Below are 20,490 nucleotides of genomic sequence, written 5' to 3'. Positions count from 1 at the left end.
CCGGAATCGCCTTCCGTGAGAAAAAGTGGCGTTTGGGGACCTGCCACTGAGGAACCGCACATTGTACAAACTCACAGAAGGGGGTCGAGTCTACCAACTGAAAAGGCAGCAGTTGAAGTGCTAGCAATTTAGCCAAGCTAGCATTCAACTGCTGGGCATGTGGATGGCTGGGAGTGAACTTCTTTCGCCGGTCCAGCAGCTGGGGCAGGGACATTTGCCTGCTATAATCGGATGTGGGTGTACTGCTAGCAGAGTGCCCGGAAGCACTTGGCTGTGACACACCTAATTGTACACCTTCATTCCTCTCAGAGCAGGTTTCAGAGAGGACTGAAGGTCTAGTGGGGTTGGAGATCCCAGCTGATGAGGAGCAAGGAGAGGTCCGCTTTGTTCTTTGGTGTGGGTCTTTGAGGTACGCTTGCCAACGAGCTGCATGGCAGGTCAACATATGTCTGGTCAAGCATGTGGTGCCCAAGCGGCTGATGTTTTGGCCACGCGAAATACGCTTGAGACATATGTTGCAAATAGCAGCGGTGCGATCTGATGCACTTGTCTCAAAAAAGGCCCACACCAAAGAACTTTTAGAATAACATGCAAAGGCAGCGCCCTGCACAGGCGGAGCTCTACGGTGTGATTCAGTCGGTGTGCTGCCCCTAAGCTGGCCCCCGAAGGGCATCCTGGACATGTGCCTCCTCCTCCTCCTCCTCTCTCCTACCAGGCACCCACATAGAGTCAGTGCCCTCATCATCCCCTCCCTCTTCATCGCTGGAGCAAACGTGGCAGTATGCTGCAGCTTGTGGAACATGACTGCCAGATTGCTGTCCTTCTTGCGCATCCCCTCTCTCTGCATTCACGCTACTGCCTTCCTCTAGCTGAGTATCATCATCAGAGCCTGCAAAACACTGGGCATCCACCTGGAGCATGTACCCAACACTGTGCTCAAAGAGTTCAGGAGACTCCCCAGGAGGACGTGGTGGGTCTAGGGAAGGAGTCACTGATGATGACATTGAGAGGAGGGAAGACGATGCGTTGGCAGCTGCTTTGCTAGTACCCTGAGCCTGGGTGAGAGAGGATGAGGAGGATGAAGAGGGCTTGGTCATCCACTCTACCAAGTCGTTGGCATGTTGCGGCTCAACATGTCCAGCTGCCGAAAAGAAGGACAAGTGTGTCTCATGGCCACGTGCTGATGATGACAATGCACCGCGTCCACGACCAGCACTGTTGTCTCTAGACACAGAGCCTGCTTGCCCTCTTTTATCGACTCGCGCCTGTCTGCCTCTCCTTGCTGGCCTTCCAGACATGGTAATGGCCTGAAGGGAGTTGGGAAAACCAGCAATTGGGTAGTGTATATTGTGCAGGAGGCACACACAACATCCACTAACTCATGCAGATGGCAGATGGCTCAATTAGAGAAGAGCTATGTAGGTGGATATAACGGTGTATACTGGGTTCAGAGCACGCAGACAGCACGCACAATCTCCTACCACTGACTGCAAGCTCTATTTAAAACAAGCAAGATAGCTAGCTATATAGATGGATATAGCGGTGTATACTGGGTTCAGAGCACGCAGACAGCACGCAACAATCTCCTACCACTGACTGCAAGCTCTATTTAAAATGAGCAAGATAGCTAGCTATATAGATGGATATAGCGGTGTATACTGGGTTCAGAGCACTCAGACAGCACGCACAATCTCCTACCACTGACTGCAAGCTCTATTTAAAACAAGCAAGATAGCTAGCTATATAGATGGATATAGCGGTGTATACTGGGTTCAGAGCACACAGACAGCACGCAACAATCTCCTACCACTGACTGCAAGCTCTATTTAAAACGAGCAAGATAGCAAGCTATATAGATGGATATAGCGGTGTATACTGGGTTCAGAGCACGCAGACAGCACGCACAATCTCCTACCACTGACTGCAAGCTCTATTTAAAACGAGCAAGATAGCTAGCTATATAGATGGATATAGCGGTGTATACTGGGTTCAGAGCACGCAGACAGCACGCACAATCTCCTACCACTGACTGCAAGCTCTATTTAAAACGAGCAAGATAGCTAGCTATATAGATGGATATAGCGGTGTATACTGGGTTCAGAGCACGCAGACAGCACGCACAATCTCCTACCACTGACTGCAAGCTCTATTTAAATCGAGCAAGATAGTTAGCTATATAGGTGGATATTTTTTTAATGGTTATCTGCTACCAAACATACAAATTTTTCATTACAAATCAAATATCAGTTAACATTCACTTTACAAATTAACAGATAATAAACTATACAAACAAAGGGAAAAACAACTTACATGTCATCTTCCCCAACCTCTTCCCCAGAAGAAAAATCTATAAGTAGGGCCTCACTTCTACTACTAGGCCCTGGCAATGGCCTAGGTTCCACTTCAGATGGTGGGGCCCTCTTTTTCTTCTTCTTTCCTTGTTTCTTCCTAATCGTGACCCACGCCACCTCACCCTCCTCATCAGACACCTCTTTTGGGCGTTTCTGAGCTCCTTTTACTGAAATTTCCATCTCCTCCTCCCCAGACCTATCTTCTCCGGCCGAAGAATCAGACGAAGAGACAGTGACTAGACGCCTACCTGGCCGGCATCTCCGAGGAAGAGGAGTGGGAACAGAAACTTGGGAATAAGAACCCTGAGCCCTCTCAGCCAAAGGAGGAGGCCCAACTACCTCAACTTGACCAACATTTTGTTCAGACACTTGGACTTCAGCAACCGGGGCCTGGGCAACATCAGCAGGCCATACTCCTTTCTCTTTTTGAGGAACCCTACTTGCCCTTTGAGCTCTGGACTCCCCCTGATTTGACTCAGTTTCAGGAGCACCATCCTGTCTTTCTCCCCTAGAACTCTGCCTAGTAGGGGGCGGAGCACTATCCCTCCCTGGCCTACCACCTGCTGCTGCTTCACCCCTGTAAGCCCTGGGGCACCTACTGAAGGGATGCCCCATCTGGCCACAGAGGTTACAGCAGATTAATCCACAGGTGTCACCTGAGTGCCCAAACTTGTTACATTTGGTGCAGCGCACAACTGTGCAATCTGCACTCAAATGAGTTGGACACCCACATCTAAAACACCGGCGGGGCTGGCCTGGGTAGAACACCAGGATTCTGTCCCTACCCAAGAACGCACTTCCTGGGACATGTGCAACTGTGTTGCCAGATCTTTTTAAGCGAATCCTGGTGTTCCATGCCCCAGTCCATACCCCGCGTTCGTCCAGGCACTTGTTCAAAGGACACAGCAACTGGCCGTGCCTACCCAACCAAGTCGCTATGTCCTCTGGAGGCAGGCTCTCGTTCCTTACTAACACCGTGAGGCTTTTAATGTCCTCCTGTCTGCTCAATGGGATCAGGCGGAAACCCTTCCAAGGGTCAGTCCCCCTGACTAGCCCAAAGGCAGTAATGAACCGCTCCATGGCCACTGCGTTAGTAAAGCTAATGTCGAAATCAGGGGAACCCGATGGGTGAATTACAGCAAATAATTCCTCCACCTTGAACCCCAATGCCAGAACCATGTCCACAACTTGACCTCTCGTAGGGCACTGACCAACACTCTCCCATCTTAATTGAACAACGTTCCTACGCTTGCGCTCTGGACCACCTGTCCCCCTAGACCAAGAATTGGCCCCAGAGGTCTGATCAGCCGGAGGCACTCTAAAATTACTGGCCCCGAACTGATGGTATAGGTGGTCCAGAGGCACGTTGGAACCAGCCACATTGGCGTAGGAGCGTTTTTCGCCAACAGCTGTCAGCAACCTTACCTCCGGCGTACCCCTTAATACGGGCCCCGGAGGAGGAGCTTCTGTCACCGATACAGGGGGGACAGCAGGGGAAGAGGTTTTTTCCCCTCCAACATGAGAACTCACATTCCCCACACCACTTGCACCCCGCTGACCCGTTGGAGAAACTTCCTCCTCAGAACTATAAAATAACGCATTCCAAGATTCCTGCCATTCCACCTCCATGTGGGCCCCACAGGAATCCACTAACACCTGACCTTGCTCTTGCTGAGATCCCTCCAAGTTGCGGATGTATGCCATTGCAGGATTCTCACCATCCAACTCACCCATCGGGCAGTCACCCCAGGCAGGAACCTGACTTGGCTCTATAGTTGACATTTTTCCGTCACAAACATTTTCCTCAGTGTCCCCTTGACCGGAAGGAGGGCCGGAAACCATAGTGGTCACCGGCCGGATACAACCTCCGCGGTCAACTTCCGGTCCCGCGATCGTCACTTCCGGCCGCTAACCAACCCCGCCGGGAATCAACCCGCCCACCGGAAGTGCGTCATCCTCCTCTCTTGCATTACTATTGACCTCGCGGTCAGAAGTACCGCCCCTCCTCCCGCGGGAAGACGGCGTTTTCCTATTCACGGCCGCCATTGCCGAACTTGTAGATGCCACGCCGCCGGCTGACACTGTACCGCTCCCCACAGTGGCAGCCAAGCCGGCCTGACCCTTCCCACCTTCCACATACACCCCAGTCCCCTTGCCCAGAGACTGGTTCGCAGCAGCGGCAGCCGACAACGCAACTGACGGCGTGCCCTGCTTGCAACCACCCACTGGGATCATTGGGGACTGTACTGGTAAGTCCGTTTTCTCTAGTCTAGCCAGCTGAACCACCAGAATCTTCTTCTCTTTGGTATCCTTCTTCTCTTTATTGTCTCTTTGTTGTCTCCTTCCTACATCATTGGGGTCTAACCTGCCTTCATGGGACACAGCCTCGTTCATAGGCTGGCCACCCTTAGGCTTACCTGACCCCTCTGTAAGACCACCGGAGACAGCAGTTTTGTCTTTAGGGACACTTTTCCCTTTTCCAGGTTTCTCTGCACCTTTACTCACTGGGACTGTCTCTTTGCAGGTCAATGGCTTTCCCTCACCCACAGTCTTTCTCACTGGTTTCTCACCATCCATCTTTCCTTCCACCACTCTTTCTGTCTCTTCACGGGTGGCCACCTCAGAGGGACCCGCCATTTCCTCCTCTTGCGTTGTGCTCGGGGCTAGACGCTGTCTATGGCGTCTCCCTGCCTGGGACCCCTCGTCACACGCAATTCTCACCGCCTTCTCCACATTAGATAGAAAGTCTTTCTCACTAGAAGCACTGTCAATCAGGTTGGATAACAGCTCACCAATCATGTTGCACTGCTTCTTCAATCCGTCTATCACCCTCTTATACTCCTGTCTCTTTACAATGCCTGATCTGTCTCTCCGGTTCCTTAGCTCCGCCAGGACCTTCATTTTCTCGCAGTAGCTGCGGGAAGCCTTCACAATTAAGCTTTTAGCTTTCTTCCTTCTGTCTGCAGATTTCTCCGCATCCTCTCCTGGCTGTCTCAGAGACCAATCTGCAAGATCCAGTTGGTTCTCCAAGAACAACCTCTCCTCCTTGACGAGCTCCAGGAGCTTAGGGGCTCCACGTCCTTCACTAGGCTGAGAAACAGGCCCCTGGCCTGGGCTGACCGACGCCATCAGCTCCCTGTCCTCCTCCACCACTCTGGAAGTCCTCAGAGATCAGAGCACGCAGCCAGCACGCACAAGCTCCTAACACTGACTGAAAGCTCTATTTAAATCGAGCAAGATAGTTAGCTATATAGGTGGATATAATGGTGTATACTGGGTTCAGAGCACGCAGACAGCACGCACAATCTCCTACCACTGACTGCAAGCTCTATTTAAATCGAGCAAGATAGTTAGCTATATAGGTGGATATAACGGTGTATACTGGGTTCAGAGCATGCAGACAGCACGCACAATCTCCTACCACTGACTGCAAGCTCTATTTAAAACGAGCAAGATAGTTAGCTATGTAGGTGGATATAGCGGTGTATACTGGGTTCAGAGCACACAGACAGCACGCACAATCTCCTACCACTGACTGCAAGCTTGATTTAAAACGAGCTAGATAGCTAGCTATATAGATGGATATAGCGGTGTATACTGGGTTCAGAGCACGCAGACAGCACGCACAATCTCCTACCACTGACTGCAAGCTCGATTTAAAGCGAGCTAGATAGCTAGCTATATAGATGGATATAGCGGTGTATACTGGGTTCAGAGCACGCAGACAGCATGCACAATCTCCTACCACTGACTGCAAGCTCTATTTAAAAACAAGCAAGATAGTTAGCTATATAGTTGGATATAGCGGTGTATACTGGGTTCAGAGCACGCAGACAGCACGCACAATCTCCTACCACTGACTGCAAGCTCTATTTAAAACGAGCAAGATAGCTAGCTATATAGATGGATATAGCGGTGTATACTGGGTTCAGGGCACGCAGACAGCATGCACAATCTCCTACCACTGACTGCAAGCTCTATTTAAAACGAGCAAGATAGCTAGCTATATAGATGGATACAGCGGTGTATACTGGGTTCAGAGCACACAGACAGCACGCACAATCTCCTACCACTGACTGCAAGCTCTATTTAAAACAAGCAAGATAGTTAGCTATATAGGTGGATATTTTTTTTTAATAGATAACTGCTACCAATCATACAAATTTTACATCACAAAACAAATATCAGTTTACATTCACTTTACAAAGTAACTAACAACACCAAACTATACAATCAAAAGGGGGAAAAAAATTTTTTACATGTCATCTTCCCCCACCTCATCCCCAGAAGAAAAATCTATAAGTATAGTTTCACCTCTACTACTAGGCCCTGATGATGGCCCAGGATCCACCTCAGGTGGCGGAGCCCTCTTTTTCTTCTTCTTCCCTTGTTTTTTCCTGATCGTGACCCAAGCAACTTCACCCTCCTCATCCGACACCTCTTTTGGGCGCTTCTGAGCCCCTTTAACTGAAACCTCCATCTCCTCCTCCCCAGACCTATCATCCCCAGCCGAAGATTCGGATGAAGAGACAGTGACCAGGCGCCTTCCTGGCCTACATCTCCGAGGAAGGGGAGTGGGAACAGAAACCTGGGAGCTGGAACCTTGTGCCCCCCCACCCGAAAGAGAAGGCCCAACCACCCCCACCTGACCAATATCTTGACCAGACACCTGGACTTCAACACCAGGGGCCTGGGCAACATCTACAGGCCGTACCCCTTTCTCTTTTTGAGGGACTCTACTTGTTTTTTGGGTTCGGGATGCACCCTGCGGTTCTGCCGCAAGAGTACTATCCTGCCTTTCTCCTCTAGAACTCTGCCCAGCAGGAGGCGGAGCACTATCCCCACCTGGCCCACCATCTGCTGCAGCTTCACCCCTGTAGGCCCTGGGGCATCTACTAAAGGGATGCCCCATTTGACCACAAAGATTGCAGCAGATCAAACCGCAAGTGTCACCTGAGTGCCCAAACTTATTACACTTAGTGCAGCGCACGATTGTGCAATCTGCACTCAGGTGGGTTGGACACCCGCACCTGAAACACCTACGGGGCTGACCTGGGTAGAACACCAGAATTCTGTCCCTTCCCAGGAAAGCACTCCCTGGGACATGCGCAACCGTGTTGCCAGATCTTTTCAAGCGAATCCTGGTGTTCCATGCTCCAGTCCATACCCCACGCTCATCTAGGCATTTGTTCAGAGGACACTGCAACTGGCCGTGTCTTCCCAGCCAAGTTGCTATGTCCTCTGGGGGCAGGCTCTCGTTCCTCACTAACACCGTCAGGTTTTTGATCTCCTCCTGCCTACTCAGAGGGATCAGACGGAACCCTTTCCAGGGATCAGCCCCTTTAACCAACCCAAAAGCAGTTATAAAACGCTCCATGGCCACAGCATTGGTGAAACTGACATCAAAGTCAGGGGAGCCAGCTGGGTGGATTACAGCAAATAGCTCAGCCACCCTGAACCCCAACGCCAGGACCATGTCGACCACCTGACCCCTCGTGGGGCACTGACCTTCACCTTCCCACCTCAGCTGGACTACGTTCCTACGCTTGCGCTCCGGACCACCTGTCCCCCTAGACCAAGTATTGGCCCCAGGGGTCTGACCAGTCGGGGGTACCCGAAAATTACTGGCCCCGAACTGGTGGTACAGGTGGTCCAGAGGCACACTAGACCCAGCCACGTTGGCGTAGGAACGCCTCTCACCAAGTGCCATCAGCAACCTTACCTCCGGTGTCCCCCTTAGCACGGGCCCCGGAGGAGGAGCCTCTGCCACAGACACTGGGGGTACAACATGAGAAGCAGCCCCCCCCACTCCCGGCATGAGAAGTCACACTCCCCATATTGTTTACCCCAGCCTGAACCTTAGGACAAGTCTCATCCTCAGAGCTGTAAAGCAAGGCTTCCAAAGCTTCCTGCCATTCTACCTCCATATGGGCCCCGCAGGAATCCACCAACACCTGGTCCTGTTCCTGCTGGGATCCTTCTAAGCCACGAATATATGCCATTGCGGGGTTCTCCCCATCCAACTCACCCATTGGGCAGTCACCCCAGGCAGTAACTTGACCTGGCTCTACATTATTTGATATTACAATGCAAGTATTTCCATTGGTATTACCCTGACCGGAAGGAGGGCCCGAAATCGTAGTAGTCACCGGCTGGATGTGTCCTTCGTGGCCTACTTCCGGTTCCGCCATCGTCACTTCCGGTCGCGGGCCAACCCCACCGGAAGCCAACCCGCGCACCGGAAGTGCGTCATCCCCTTCTGCTACACTACCATTGGCCTCTCGACCCGAAGCACCGCCCCTCCTCCCGCGGGAGGACGGCGTTTTTTTGCTCCCGGCCGCCATTGCTGAGTCAATAGACGCCATGCCGCCGGCTGATACTATACCGCTCCCCACAGCGGTGGCTAAGCTGGCCAAACTCTTCCCATCTTCCACACACACCCCGGCCCCCTTACCCTGAGACCGGTTTGCGGCAGTGGCAGCCGACAACGAAACTGACGGCGTGCCCTGCTTGCAACTACCGGCTGGGATCATTGGGGACTGCATTGGTAAGTACATTTTCTCCAGTCTAGCCAGCTGGACCACCGGAATCTTCTTCTCCTTGGTATCCTTCTTCTCTTTATTGTCTCTTTGTTGCCTCCTTCCTACATCATTGGGGTCTAACCTGCCCTCATGGGACACAGCCTCGTTCATAGGCTGGCAACCCTTAGGCTTACCTGACCCCTCTGTAAGATTACTGGAGTCAGCAGTTTTGTCTTTAGGGACATTTTTCACTTTTCCAGGTTTCTCTGCACCTTTACTCACTGGGACTGTCTCTTTGCAGGTCAATGGCTTTCCCTCACCCACAGTCTTTCTCACTGGTTTCTCACCATCCATCTTTCCTTCCACCACTTTTTCTGTCTCTTCACGGGTGGCCACCTCAGAGGGACCCACCATTTCCTCCTCTTGCATTGTGTTCGAGGCTGGATACAGTCTACGGCGTCTCCCTGCCTGGGTCCCCTCGTCACACGCAATTCTCATCGCTTTGTCCACGTTAGATAGAAAATCTTTCTCACCAGAAGCACTGTCAATCAGGTTGGATAACAGCTCACCCACCATGTTGCACTGCTTCTTCAATCCGTCTATCACCGTCTTATACTCTTGTCTCTTTACAACACCCGATCTGTCTCTCCGGTTCCTTAGCTCCGCCAGGACCTTCATTTTCTCGCAGTAGCTGCGGGAAGCCTTCACAATTAAGCTTTTAGCTTTCTTTCTTCTGTCTGCAGATTTCTCTGCATCCTCTCCTGGCTGTCTCAGAGACCAATCTGCAAGATCCAGCTGGTTCTCCAAAAACAACCTCTCCTCCTTGACGAGCTCCAGGAGCTTAGGGGCTCCACGTCCTTCATTAGGCTGAGAAACAGGCACCTGGCCTGGGCTGACTGAAGTCATCAGCTCCCTCTCTTTCTCCACCACACTGGAAGTCCTCAGAGATCAGAGCACGCAGCCAGCACACACAAGCTCCTACCACTGACTGCAAGCTCTATTTAAAACAAGCAAGATAGTTAGCTATATAGGTGGATATAGCGGTGTATACTGGGTTCAGGGCACGCAGACAGCACCCACAATCTCCTACCACTGACTGCAAGCTCTATTAAAAAAGAGAAATATAGCTAGCTATATAGGTGAATATAGCAGTGTATACTGCGGTCAGGGCACGCAGACAACAACCCCTACAGAAGAGCAAGAACGAAAAATTGGCCGATAACGATCGGTGTATACTGTGTTGAAGGTACACAGAACACCCACTAACTCCTACAGACACCAACACACTACACAAGGCCGCTGCGCTGGCGGCCTTATATAGGGTGGGGCGTGTTCTACACAGCCTGAGCTATGATTGGCCACAGGCATCCATGATTGGCCACAAGGCCGAACGGGCGAACAGCCGATGTTCGAGTCGAACGTATGTTCGACTCGAACACGAAGCTCATCCCTACTTGCCACCATTGCTTGCCACTTGCCACCATTGCCTATAACCAGATGCAGCCTTCACTTGCAACCATTGCCTGCCACAAGATGCAGCATGTAACTTGCCACCATTGTCTGCCACTTGCCACCATTGCCTGTCATCAGATTCATCCTTCACACTTGCCACCATTGCCTATCACCAGATGCAACCTATTACTTGCCACCATTGCTTGCCACTGGGCACCATTGCCTGCCTCTTGCCACCATTGCCTGGCATCAGAGGCAGCATGACTCTTGCCACCATTGCCTGCCACTTGTCACCATTGCCTGTCACAAGATGTAGTCTGTCACTTGCCTCCAATGCCTGTCACCAGATGCAGCCTGTCACTTGCCACCTTTACCTGCCACTTACCACCATTGCCTGTCACCAGATGCAGTATGACACATGCCACCATTGCTTGCCACTTGCCTAAATTGCCTGTTACCAGATGTAGGCTGTCACTTGTCACCATTGCCTGTCACCAGATGCAGCCTGTCACTTACCATCATTGCCTGCCACAAGATGCAGCATGTTACTTGCCACCATTGCCTGCCACAAGATGCAGCATGACACTTGCCACCATTGCCTGTCACCAGATGTAGCCTCTCACTTGCCACCATTACCTGCCACAAGATGCAGCGTGACACTTACCACCATTGCCAGCCACAAGATGCAGCCTGTCACTTGCCACCATTGCCTGTCACCAGATGCAGCCTGCTACATGCCACCATTGCCTGCCAAAAGATGCAGCATGTTACTTGGCACCATTGTCTGTCATCAGATACGGCCTCTCAGTTGCCACCATTACCTGTCACAAGATGCAGCCTGTCACTTGCCATCATTGCCTATGACCAGAAGCCTGTCACTTGCCAACATTACCTGCCACAAGATGCAGCATGTTACTTGCCACCATTGCCTGTCATCAGATGCAGCATGACACTTGCCACCATTGCCTGCCACAAGATGCAGTGTCACACTTGCCACCATTGCTTGTCACCAGATGTAGCCATGCATCCATCCATATATACTGTATATACACACACACACACACACACACACACACACACACGCTTATACACAGTATCTCACAAAAGTGAGTACACCCCTCACATTTTTGTAAATATTTTATTATATCTTTTCATGTAACAACACTGAAGAAATTACACTTTGCTACAATGTGAAGTAGTGAGTACAGTGTCAGGACCTGGACGTGAACCTGGGACCTCAGCTGTGTCTGGCCATGAATCTTCTTTCTGAGCTATCTGAGATGCTGGACAGTTCCTTGTCAGATCCTTTTGACAACCCTGCCTTGTACCTTGATTTCAGCTGAACCTTGAACTCTTTGCTCTTCCCATGAACTTCCTGATATAAGCCATGTCTCTGCACTTCCTCCTTGCCAGAATATTGTGCCATCTCCAGCCTGTATCTCGCACCCGTCTTCTCTGCTGCTGCTTATATTTACTACTGCTCGTTATCGACCCTTGGCTTGTTCCACGACTACGCTTCTGCTTGATCCCAATCTGCAACAACTCGTTACTGACCTTTTGACTTGCTTACTGACCACGCTTCTGTTTGATCCTTACCTGCTCATCCACTACTGAACTCCGGCTTGCTCACCTCCTGGTGGGGCGATCCTGAGGACCGTGACCTGGTACTAACACGCAGCTAAATCCATCTCTACCATCTGGAGCTCTGGTGAAAAGACTCCGCACCTCAGGTGAGCCTGTGTCTTCTGCCAGGGTGACGGCCTGTGTTCCTATCCTGCTGGTTAGTGGTAATCCTGCAACTGCTATAGCAATTGGTCTTCGAGCCTGACCCCTGATCGTGACATACAGCTTGTATAATAGTGTAAATTTGCTGTCTCCTCAAAATAACTCACATCCATTAATGTCCAAACTGCTGGCAACAAAAATGAGTACACCCCTGCAGCATGGTGGCCAAGACCATACAATGGTTTAAAAGGACAGGTTCACCAAGGACTGGCCTCGCCATGGTCGACCAAAGAAGATTAGTGCACATGCTCAGCGTCATATACAGAGGTTGTCTTTGGGAAATAGATGTATGAGTGCTGCAAGCATTGCTGCAGAGGTTGAAGGGATGGAGGGGCGCCCTAGAAAGAAGCCTCTTCTAAAGATGATGCACAAGAAAGCCTGCAAACAGTTTGCTGAAGACAAGCAGACTAAGGACATGGATTATTGGAGCCATGTCTTGTGGTCTGATGAGACCAAGATAAACTTGTTTGGTTCAGATGGTGTCAAGCACGTGTGGCAGCAACCAGGTGAGGCATACAAAGACAAGTGTGTCTTTAGTACATTTCAGCATGGTGGTGGGAGTGTCATGGTCTGGGGCTGCATGAGTGCTGCCAGCATTGGGGAACTACAGTTCATTGAGGGAAGCATGAATGCCAACATGTACTGTGACATACTGAAGTAGAACATGATCCCCTCCCTTCGGAGACTGCAGTATTCCAGCATGGTAACGACCCCAAACACACCTCCAAGATGACCACTGCCCTGCTAAAAAAAGCTGAGGATAAAAGTGATGGACTGGCCAAGCATGTCTTCAGACCTAAACCCTTGTAAGCATCTGTGGGGCATCCTCAAACGGAAGGTAGAGAAGCGCAAGGTCTCTAACATCCACCGGCTCTGTGATGTCATCATGGAGGAGTGGAAGAGGATTCCAATGGCAACCTGTGAAGTGTTGGTGAACTCCATGCCTAAGAGGGTTAAGGCACTGATGGAAAATAATGGTGGCCACACAAAATATTGACACGTTGGGCCCAATTTGAAGATTTTTCAGTTAGAGGTGTACTCACTTTTTTTGCAAGCGGTTTAGACATTAATGGCTATGTGTTGAGTTATTTTGAGGGGACAGCACATTCACATTGTTATACAAGCTGCACTCTCACTACTTTACATTGTAGCAAAGTGTAATTTATTCAGTGTTGTCACATGAAAATATATAATAAAATATTTACAAAAATGTGAGGGTTGTACTCACATTTGTGAGATACTGTATATAGCTGAAAATGTGGTGCATTGGAGATTATATATTGTTCATGTTTATTGTAGGTTCTACAAACCACTATTGATTTTTTTTTTTTTTTTTTGTCAGTGTTCTCGGGTTTTCACCAGCTGCTTTTGGTTGTAATTGATTATGTCTCATTTAATAAACATCATTGCAACGGTAGGTCAATCATTTATTCAGCGTGAAGACATCAGAAAAGGTCAGATGCTAAATATAGACTTTTTAAATACAGTCAATTGATGCTTGGAGTAGTGCATGCAGATATTATGTGACTGTATCATTGAATGTTTGTGATCTAAAAGTGTGTTTTGCTAAGGGCAATGGGGTAAATTATAATTAATTTGGTTAGTTGGCAGCTTGAGTACCATCAACATCTGGGACAAAGGCAGACAATGAAAACAAAATTTCTCTAGATAGAAGTGCATCATGAATGTCAGCTTTACAGACTCGCAGAGAGCCTCACACATTTTTGAAGATGTAGACAAATTGTTTCTTGAAAACTATTGTTGGTGACTTTAATAAAATGTCTGATTCTGATGATAAAACTAAAGTTTGTGGGCTTCATTCTGTAAGGTGATCTCATAGTCCCCAATCAGATTAACATTCCTGATCCCTCAGTTTCCTTTTTAACTAGGTCCCACTGGAAACATAACCATTTGAAAAAATGGAAGAACTTTTGCCAACACAACACACCAACTGAAATGACATCGTCAAGTTTTCATGGCTTTACGTGAAAAATAATTTTTAGATCCCCCTAAAATAATAAGAAAAAGAACTGCTCTGCCTTTGGACACTAATCTGATTGATGCTTGCCTATAGTTCCTGATAAAGACACTTCTCACAGTGAGGAAAAGTATATGAAAAATATTAAGGAAACAAATATACCAGGGATCTAAAGAGGCTAAATAATAATATGCCCATATTGCTATGCCGGTGCAGTAAGCTTTCTGTTTATGATTAAGAATACTCACATTTTTGAAAGGTTCGACAGAAAAAATTGAATTATGGCTACACTAATGTTTATTAAATACACAGGTAGTAAAGGTGGCCCCTACAAGTAAAATATTAGTTTATTCTAGCAGTGAGACTAGAGACTGTGATTTGTTGCTGCATGGCTGGTTCCTTTAGCTTTCCACACTGGACCCAGTGTGGAGTTTCAGAGTGGCTGGCACCTGTAAGCAGAGACCACGCATGAGCTGGAGGAGTCTCTTGAGTAACCAGTAGGCCAAAGACATTGCTAAGGGAGCTTCTGTTAATGGCTTAGTTAGCTTGCTGTATACAGGGGCTCAGGGTTTCTGCTGCCACCGTCATTGTGAGAGGCATCACCTGGAGTCCAGGAACAAGATTACAGACTTGCTGCTGGGAGTCGAGGGAGATACATGCGCTACTATGACTGCTGCAGAGAGTCACCTGCTGCTACATCTTACTTTCACATTCCAGCCCTGCTAAACAATGACCATTAAAGGCTGGAAGCAGATCAGGGTTCAGAGTGTGGGGACAGCTTCTTTTCTAGTATTCTGCTGTTCCACTTTCCTGCTGATCCAGTGCTGCTATGTAAGACCAAGAGCACCATAGATTCTTTGTGCAACTTGAAGAATTTGTCCCAAGGCCTGATGAGCTACCTTTTACCTCACTCCATTTAGAGGCTGCAACTTTGTTCCTATCCATAACCATTCTGAGTGTAATGCCGCGTACACACGGGCGGACTGTATGGCCTACTTAGTCCGTCGAAACACATTTCAGCGGACAGTCCGCTCGTGTGTGGGCTTCAGCTGACTTTTTCAGCGTACAGTCTGGCGTACTAAGTATTTCGGAATTTTCGAAATTCTGTCCGTCATACTTTGGTTTCAGCGGACAATCCGCTCGTGAGTAGGCTAGTTCGACAGACTAAGAATGGCGCATGCTCAGAAAGGATTTACACGGCGAAAGGTTGCATTGCTGTGTATTGGACTTCCTATTTCTAGTCCCGTCGTACGTGCTGTACGCGTCATCGCGCAAGCTTTCGACGGACTGTTTGTGCATCCGTGTGTGGTCAAGTCCGTTCATTCGAAAGTATGACGGACTAAGTAGGCCATACAGTCCGCCCATGTGTACGCGGCTTAAGAGTGGTCATACAGGGCAGGGCTGCAGTGAAGAGTATTCTGCCAGAACTACAGGAGTTGGGAAGAGGCATACAGGCCAACATCTGTGAATGAAGGAGAGAATCCTGTGACTCATCAGACTCGCCTAGATTCACAGCTAATATTACAGACAGTGAAAGCAATGAAATAATGTTTCTTAATATAGGAGGGAAGAGGGGTCGGGTTCTTGTTAGGAATTTTTTCACAGAAGACCCAAAGCTTCTAACTCCACAAGTTCAAGGGCAGGTAGAGGACTGGGCGTCCCAGCAATAAAAAAATCTCTAGAATAAAGTTGCCTGCAGGATGTGGGACATCCTTCATTACGCCAACAAGAGAGACACACGTCCATCCAGCGGTCTGGAAAGAGAACCATTCTGATTACAGTGTGGACTTCATGCTGAGGACATCTTTTGACGTCCAGAAAGTTTCCAAAGATCTGAAGTGACATTACCCTTATTTCTCTTATACTCATACTGATCTTGGAATATATTGGGTGTAACTAGTGTGCTCCTCCATATACTGCCCCCCATGTTCGCTCCCAGGGGGGACCCCCAGTTTAGGGGTGTCTCATATTTTGCCGTCTCTATGATGTGAGGTCATAAATAAATCCTTGGATATTGTAGGTGACGTTTTTCCCGATGAAGCGGTTACTCACCGCGAAACCGGTCGAACGATATGTCCACTCTACACTTATGTAAAAAAAAACTTGTATGGGGGCTTAGCTATTTCTGTACATCAATGTTGTTCTTATATTGATTATTTATTATTATCAATATGTCCTGTTGGTCAATGTTTGTAGCTCTGTGCAATTATATGTCTATTTTCTATCTTTGTGAAAATAAAATTTAACTAATTTTTAAAAAAATGGTTTGTTAATCAGTTGATACCGCAATAGTCCCCATACTTCCCAGGCTCACAGGATTTTTCTAGAGTTATTCCTTTCTGTAGAGCTGTCTTTTTCTCTTTTCTTGCTTCATTACTTGTAAGTTGTGGGCTTTGGTTATAGAGTTATAGAGAATGTTAGAGAATGTAAACTTCAGCTGTAGACATTGTGACATGGGGTTGTTAGCTCTTAGGTGTGTTTATTCAATGAATTTACTCCATGCCAGAAGTACATTGCAGGGTTTTTCCTGCCCACTTTTACTTTTACTACCACTTTTCTACAAAACAATATTCAAGCCTCCTGGCTCTCTATATCAGCCCTGTGGCCCAGGCCTCATGCCTTGGTCTTCTAAAGTATAGCACCTGAGTACAGTGCAAGTACACAAACACTGTACCTCTTCCAGCTCTGTGTCTGTCTCTTTCTGACTCAAACCTCTGGCTTGGTGCACCGCTGACCCCTGAGTGAGACCCTGTCTCTCAGCTTCTTTCAACCAGACTCATGCCTCTGATGTGGGTCACCTCTGACCCCTGTATGAGACCCAGTCTCTCAGCTTCTTCACCTGTCCTGTTCTAGACAGCATGGAGCAGACGTGCACCTCTCATCTCCCTTACAATCACTGACCCCTTCCAGAGGGTGGGGTACTGACCTCTCATTTTTATACTACTAAAAGAACGGAACGTACCTGTGCTATTAGTCCTGAGTCCATTATATTTATCACTTCTCCCCCCTGAAACCTGGAAGATAAGTGTTACTTAAATTAAGAAGAATGCAATTATTTTTCATTCTGATGTCACACATTGCACAACATAGAGCAGTGAGCTAAGTGTAATCTGAGACCTAAACAGAAGGAAAGGAACTCTCTAAAAAGTCTCATAGACTTTTTTTTCATAGACAGCTGAGGCTGGCAATAACCTTGTGTGTGCTGGAGGGGCCATTACCCAGGATTCTGTGGTGTCAGCATAGACTATGGGAAGTGACTCATGTAGATAGGGGAGGGAGGACAGAGCATACAAAAATCATGCTAGGTGCTTTGGACTGACACAAATACACACTATAGAGGACCATGCTTTGTTTTGTTTTTTCAATTCAGGGGTTTACAACCACCTTATTCACTACTACCTCTGTAATAATTATCTTTGTATCAGACTTGGTAGCAGCATTTAGGATATAGGGACACTGTGTTGACACCCCATTTTAAGAAATGCTTGACTAGGGACCTCCATGGTAAGATTGCCAGGTATTGTTTAAAGTAATTGTGCACTCTAAGCCCTTGTACACACGGTCGGAGATTCTGACAACCAAATCCGTCTGAGTTATTCCGACAGATTAATTCTGGAAGAGGTCCGGAAGTGATGTTGCATACACACGGTCGGACCAAGTTGTCTGAAAATCCGATTGTACATAACGTGATGACGTTATTTCGTTACAACGGGACTACGTTCAGGCTAGTAGCCAATAGCTTTGGTCTAGGAATTTGATCTGAGCATGTGTGGCACTTTGTCCGTCGGAGTAGGCTACACATGATCGGAGTATGTCCGATCGGAGCATTTTGTCGGAAAATTTTACCGGCAAGTTGGAAAAGTTGGTCCATCGGATATTCCGACGGAAACAGTCCGATGCAGACCACACACAGTCGGAATATCCGACAAAACGGTCCGATAGGAAAGATTCAGACGGACTCTCCGACCGTGTGTACAAGGGCTTAGGCCCCATACACACTATCAGTTTTTTCTGCTGAGTTTTTCCTTCAGATTTACCAAAACCATATAATATGAGGTCAAACCTTAGGCGTTTCAATGTGTATGCAATCAGGCAGGCCCTTGCACTACATGGTTTTGGTAAATCCGAAGACAAAAATCAGCAGAAAATCTGATAGTGTGTATGGGGCTTTAATATTTTTTTTAGTTATTTTGAGTAGGTAGTTACATTTCCTGTTTTATTTGTCTCACCTTGTAATGTTGTGGCTGCAGTTTGTAGTGTCATGACTGATCAATATCCTGCGTCCATGGTTTGCTACAGCTACCTTGTCCCCAATCGCCAAAAGAACAAGATAGCTTCCAATGCATGTGACATGTCATAAATTTAGGAGTGCTTATGTAATAATAAAAAAAAATCTGGCACTGATCATCTCCTGCACCCCCTTCATAGCTTGGCCTGACCTTGCCTCTCCTTCATGACCTTCATGCGCTCCTGAATTGACAAAATTTCACAGATAAAAAAAGAATGCTTGTCGTTGTCGATCCCAGATTCACTTAATAATTCTGGTATGTCAGTGTCGATGTTGTGGGACTATGGGTGCACAGTTATTAAGTATTTTGTGGCTGAAAATATGACCTGGAGGTTTTTAAAGTTCGCCTGCCATTAAAGTGAATGGGGTTCGCGAACATTTGGGCACGTTCGCGGATCTCGTACGCGAAACGTCCCCTCGCAAGTTCGTCCATCACTATTCCCCAGAATGCATGCTGAATTTGTGTCCCTAGAGAGGCTGGCGTAGTGGTCATCTCATAGTAGTGACTCAGAAGAGGAGGAATGGGTGACAGGAGGTTCCCAAACCTTGGAAACTCAGTCTGAGCATGGAGATGTGCCAGAGCCAGTGTTGGGAACTGAGGAAGCAGCAGGAACCCCCATCCACTGCAAGCAGCTCTTTTTAAACAGACCCTTCACCATCCAGACCAGAGAACCTGCCTATCGTCAGTGGGTTGTAAGTTCCCAAGATGCCTGTGTGCTCCCGGGAAGAGGAAGACCCAAGGAACGGCCCAGGTTTTCCAAATCCCAATGGGAGGTGCAGCGGAAAGTTGCTCTGGAGTGGAGTCTGGATTACCCGTATGTCCCTCACCAGATCATGGAAGCTGTTGAGAACTCCTGGGGAGAGGGGGAGAATGACATGGTATGGGATTTCTTGCATATCTCTAAGCCCTTGCAGGTGCCAGAGAGTGAGACCTGGGCCAGTTTTGAGGACACTGGGTGCGAATGGCAGCTGGGGAGAGCAATATACAAAGACTGGGTGCTCATTGTGAAGGCAGGACGGCCTACAAAGAGCCATTTAGTCTCCATAAGGGTGGAAGGGGAAGGTAGAAAAAGACTGCCTGATCCACATTTTTATGCCTGAAGAAGACTGTTAAAGAGTACAGTTTGCCATAAAGATGTGTCACATGAACCGTTGGAGGGTAGCAGAGTGTGCCTTTCTTCCTGACTTTGCTGGATTCAATCCAGCCTGCCACCCTGTGTGCCCAATTGATGGACCTTTCATATTGCAAAGACACTTGGGTGAGGTTTGTTTCCAAACCTAATTCTTAAAGGAGCCTATTTGTCCGGGGAGGGGCCCCTCCCATTAGGAACTCAGAAGAGAACTTTTCACTTTAATACCGTGTGTTTCTTTCCCCATTGTTTCTGTCAGCAGACCATAACTCCCTCCTGACAGAACAATAGAAGAAAATGTGCTAAAGTGAATATTGGTTTGATATTTCTGTTGGCAGGATGCTAACCCCATCCTGATATAAACCATGTAGATAGCTGTTAGTTTAGGATGCTGTTGTGTTTGTGTTTTTCAGGATTCCCTGGGATGGGATTGCTGTCATTTCCCTTCAGCTGGAGTGAAGCTTTACTGTGGGCAGAGCATTTTTTCTCGAGGGAGAGATGCTCTTGCCCAGATGTGTATATTGTGTGTGGTTTATTGTTAGCTACCTGTACTTATAGTTAGATTTATGTTATATGTACAGGTGTAAATACTTACCAGAAATTATAAATATATTTTTTGTACGTAATTTATTTGTATATATCCCTTGTCCAAGTCATTTCCCTTTTCCCCTTCCAACTTATCTTATGAGACGCCCTTGCTCCTTTTTTCAATTTTCTCAGCTGAGTGACCAGCTGTATTTTGGTGGTGGTGGGTGGGGGAGGGGGGGGGTGTGAGTGTAGCACCCTCTACTTAGGTAGGTGAGAGGATTCTAGAAGGATAGGAGAAGAAGAGAGGTGGAGCTGCCTGGGATTTTCTAGGTAGAGAGCCCTGACCAGTCCCCATCCTGGATTGACAGGGAGCAGGCCTCCATAAATACAGGGAGCAGGCCTCCATAAATACCAAGGGTCAGACCAACTGGGGGGGGGGGGAGTAGTTGGAGTTGTT

The 20,490-nt window shown here is 48.2% G+C and overlaps 1 protein-coding gene across 1 annotated transcript in view; it reads left to right on the top strand.

Annotated features, from left to right (window-relative positions):
• Positions 1-11,759: 11,759 nt before the first annotated feature.
• Positions 11,760-20,490, top strand: part of LOC143974818 (hematopoietic prostaglandin D synthase-like) — a 40,167-nt gene continuing 31,436 nt past the window's right edge. The window contains exon 1 of the mRNA XM_077476561.1: positions 11,760-12,054. The gene's annotated coding sequence lies outside the window, so the exon portion shown is untranslated. The remainder of the gene's footprint in view (positions 12,055-20,490) is intronic.

Source organism: Lithobates pipiens, unplaced genomic scaffold (genome assembly GCF_037356315.1).
Source record: "Lithobates pipiens isolate NorthernLeopardFrog02 unplaced genomic scaffold, aLitPip1_a1.2 Scaffold_13, whole genome shotgun sequence".
Classification (NCBI taxonomy): domain Eukaryota; kingdom Metazoa; phylum Chordata; class Amphibia; order Anura; family Ranidae; genus Lithobates; species Lithobates pipiens.
This window is presented reverse-complemented; position numbering and strand designations above follow the sequence as displayed.